Source organism: Panthera tigris, chromosome C2, assembly GCF_018350195.1.
Source record: "Panthera tigris isolate Pti1 chromosome C2, P.tigris_Pti1_mat1.1, whole genome shotgun sequence".
In the NCBI taxonomy this organism is placed as follows: domain Eukaryota; kingdom Metazoa; phylum Chordata; class Mammalia; order Carnivora; family Felidae; genus Panthera; species Panthera tigris.
Genome location: NC_056668.1, coordinates 21766006 through 21770513, shown reverse-complemented (window position 1 = coordinate 21770513; position 4508 = coordinate 21766006). Strand labels below are relative to the sequence as shown.

At 35.3% G+C, this 4508-nt stretch overlaps 1 pseudogene; it reads right to left on the bottom strand.

Moving 5' to 3' along the window:
• Window positions 1-429: 429 nt before the first annotated feature.
• Window positions 430-1442, bottom strand: LOC102969520 (annotated as a pseudogene).
• Between the last annotated feature and the right edge of the window lie 3066 nt (window positions 1443-4508).

Genomic DNA, 4508 nt, shown 5'->3' with positions numbered 1-4508 from the left:
GTATGTGAAAAAATGAATTTGTATTATTAAGTAGAACATTTAATAAAACACTATTATACAACATTCAATAAAGCATGTATGTATGTATTTAAACACATATGTCTTCATAGTCAGTGGTTTCTTTTTTTAACACAATATCAATTGTTGGTTTTATTAGTATCATAGTATAGTTTTAATGCAAACTACATATAAACACAATTGTTATTCACACACTTATCCTGTGAAACAATATGTGAATATCAACCTTAAAGCACTTATAAAAATGAAGATATATAAAATATCTTCCTAAATTAAGTCCAAGGACAACATACACAAAGCAAAAATTTGAACTCGTCAGTAATCACATCAAATATGGACAGGCTGACTGAGCAGGGAAGAATGATTCTAATTTTAAAATTACATAGTTCCAGGTAAAATCATGCAATGCCACTATCTTTGTATTCTGCACAGATTCCCAAGGCAAACACTGCTTCCGGCTTTCTGAACCACCAGAGACAATGACCCACCTGACCGACTTATAGTCCTTTTAGTCTTCTTTCCTGATAGGTCCTTAGGTTCCTTGGAAGGAGGCATATGGATGGGTGTCTTTGGAATTGGATTATAAAAAGCTCGCTCTGGATCAGAATTTCCACAGTGAAACTCTGTAAGATTTCCATCGGCATAGCCACAACTGTTTGCAGCTGGACAAGGTTTATTTTTTTGCATTTTCCAATCATTCTTTAAACTTTTTTTCTATTTCCTTTTTTTCTGTGTAATTCAGCTTGCCTTGGTTTTTCTTTTAGCCTTTTCTTCTTTCTTCTCACATCCTTCAGCATTTGTTTTCTTTAATCATTCTTGATATTTTTCTTTGCCTTTTCTTGGAAATGTTCTTTCCCCAGTTCTTCTGCTGCGTTTTTCTCCATTTCATTAATTTTTTTGGTTCCCTCTCTTTTTGGTTCTGTTCATTCTAAACCCATTCTCTATGCTTTTCTTCAGCAATTACTTTTCTTTTTCAACGTTCTTCAATTTCTTTTCTTTTCTTTCTTTTTTTTTTCTAGCCGCTAATTTAATTCCTCCAGTGCTTTCTGTCACAGATGGTCTCGTTCCTCTTTTTCTTTGCCAACGAACCACAGTTCCCATGGTGTCAGGAGGCTTTCTGGTAGGTGCACCTGTTTCTGTTCTTCTCGGTTGTCGTCTGACTCAACCACACTGGCGTACCGCTGTAACTCCACTCCTTTCAGGCTCGCCACCTTAGCCTTTGAATCATGAGCATCTTCATCCAGGTCTTCCTCATCCACCCTGTCACCATCGTTGTAGTCAAAAGGGAAGCTCTGCTGGCCAAGGGGAGACAGCGACATGGTGGAATCACTCAGCTCAGTAGCGGTGAGCAGACCATCACCATCTTCAGCCCTGCACCCAGCACTGCTGTAAGGACCTGGGCCTGTAGCAACCAAGAACCACATATCCGTCGGGGGCAAATCAACCCCACAGCCTGGCTGCTGACATCTGGCCCATCCAAGGCGGGCAGTGGTCTCTTAATTAGAGTGGTAGGTAGATTTCTCACAGCCATGACTTGATAAAATTATCACAGTAGGTCATCCAAATGTGTTTGAACATACATTTTAGATTTTATTTTTAGTGTTTATCCTTCTCTTTTTCCTTTGAAAATCTAAAATTCACATGTCACATAACTTCTGGAATTCAACCATCTTTTTGTTGCCAATCAAAATGAGGCTTATTTCTCTCTATTCTACCCATTGCCTAGTTCTCACTTTCAGTATAGGTTATCTAGAATTTTAAGCCAAAATTAGAGCTTATAATAATATTGCATTGCAATATCAACTTTTGACAGTAATTCTTACATTTAATAAAAAATTGATTAAGACATATTTCAATATTATGTCTTACATTCTCACACTACCTTCCTGGATTTGTTATCATTCTTGTTTTTCTGGGTCTAACTTTTGAGTTGTTAATTTTTTAGGGCTAGTTATAATCTAACTTCTTGTGTTATAAAAATTACATTATTTTATTCTAAAATGAATAATATTTGGTTGCATGTCTAGTACTACATTCAAAATTACATCCCTCAGCCCTTTGAAATAATTGCCATGTTGTCTTCAGTATCTCTTACTGTTGATGGAATGTCCAATGAATTGTATTTTAGAATCTTTTCCTTTCTAATGTCCTTAAGGCTTTCTATCTTTTCTTTGGGTCTTGAAATTTTACCACTTTATCTCTATTTGTAAGAGGTGGTGATTTTAGTGTAAGACACCCTTGACCCTTTACTGTTTTGTATTTCCTTCCTTAAACTCCTCCCACTCACCATCAGGTACAACTCAAAAAGTGGAAAATTATCAGAAATGGATGCAAGGACATGCTGTTAAGGAAAAGAGATACTGACATTATTTTGATTTGAGGACATTGAGAGAAGTCATGGCTAATTTTGAGGATATCCACATGAGATTTATTCAGCATAAGGGAATAGAGCCAATAATTTTTATGCTGTCCTTCTTCCCTTCATTACTTCTCTATGTTCCCTGAAGTCTTAGAGAAAAATTAATTCCATTAAATAAGATTAATACCCTAACCAAAATATTATATCATGTGTAAATATTTTTCCAAATAAAACTTCTAGGTACAAAGACTAAATAAACTAAGTCACCAAACCCAAAGATGAGCTATAATCTCAGAAGAAATTATTTTAAAAAACACCAAATAAAAGATACATAGACTCCATAATAGAAGAGAAGCAATTTGGCTTATGGTGCATAACAAATTAGCAATTATTATTATTTTATGGAAATTAACTCATCACCAAGAGTAACTTGTGGTTTTGATCTTTTTTCATCATTAAAAATTTTTTTTTAATGTCTATCTATTTCTGAGGAGACAGAGTGTGATATGGGGATGGTCAGAGAGAGAGGGAGAGACAGAATCTGAAGCAGGCTCCAGGCTTCGAGCCGTCAGCACAGAGCTCGATGCAGGGCTGGAACCCATGAACCATGAGACTGTGACCTGGGCCGAAGTCAGATGTTCAACCAACTGAGCCACCCAGGCACCCCTTTCTTTTGTCATTATTATCTGGTAATAAGAACAAGAGTCATTACAATTTTTAGCTGCATTTAAATTTAATTTTTTCTATATGCTAGCACTACATATTAAATTATCTCTCTCTATATATACATATATACATGTATGTCATTCATATATATGTCATTCATTTATATGTATATATATTCATAATGTGATAGTGCTATACTTAGAAATCAGATATAAATGAAATGAAAATCCTACTATGATATGCTCATTATTTAAAGCAAGAATCTTCAGATGTGACCCAGGTGGTCCCAAATATTCTTTCAGCATGTCCATGAAGTTAAAACTAGTTCTTTTTTTAAGTTTATTTACTTTATTTAAAGAGAGAGAGAGGGAAAGAGAGCAAGGGAGATGCAGAGAGAGAAGGAGAGAGAATCCCAAGCAGGCTCTACACTGTTAGCATAGAGCCCAATGTGGGGCTCAAATTCATAAACTGTGAGATCATGACCTGAGCTGAAGTCGATTTGGGTTGTCAAACAGACTAAGCCACCCAGACACCCCTAAAACTACTTTTATATAAATATTAAAACATTATTTGCACTATCCACTCATTGTTGTCATATTTGCACTTTGACAATTTTCAGATACAATAACGGACAGCAGATTGAATGCAAATGGATTGAATGCAAGTGTATATATGAGAATCCCAGTCTTCCTTTAAGCTAGACATTAAAGAGATTTGTAAAAACTGTATAACAATACTATGTTTTCCTTAATTTTATTTTGTATTGGAAAATGATTACTTTCATAAAGTTATTTATGTTATGCAGTTAATGTATCGTTATTTTTTTTTAACGTTTATTTTTGAGACAGAGAAAGAGCATGAACGGGGGAGGGTCACAGAGAGAGGGAGACACAGAATCTGAAACAGGCTCCAGGCTCTGAGCTTCAGCACAGAGCCCGACGCGGGGCTCGAACCCACGGACCGTGAGATCATGACCTGAGCCGAAGTCAGACACTTAACCAACCGAGCTACCCAGGCGCCCCAATGTATCGTTATTTTTAAAAAAAATAGTTTAAAATAATTTCAGTTTAAATTGTATAGATGGAATTAAAATTATGGAGGAAAGTATTTGGTGGGTCTCAACAATTTTTGAATATCTAACATTTCTCTAAAGAAAATGTTTTTGAATTTTTGGACTACTTGGAAATATATTTAATAACATTCATTTATATAAAAATACCTTACCATCCAATAACTATTCCAGCTGCTAAGTAATATCACATACCTCCCCCCCACACACACACACACACACAGGTGCTCCTAACTTATTGGAGTTTTTCATCTAGTTTTTAAGGACACAGTATGGTTAGGAAATGCATGAGTAGTGTTAGAATTAAAAAAAGAATTATTACATGTTCAGAAAAAGATTAATTTTTAAGTAATTAAATAAGAAAATAACATTGTTGGGATGCCTGGGTGGCTCAGT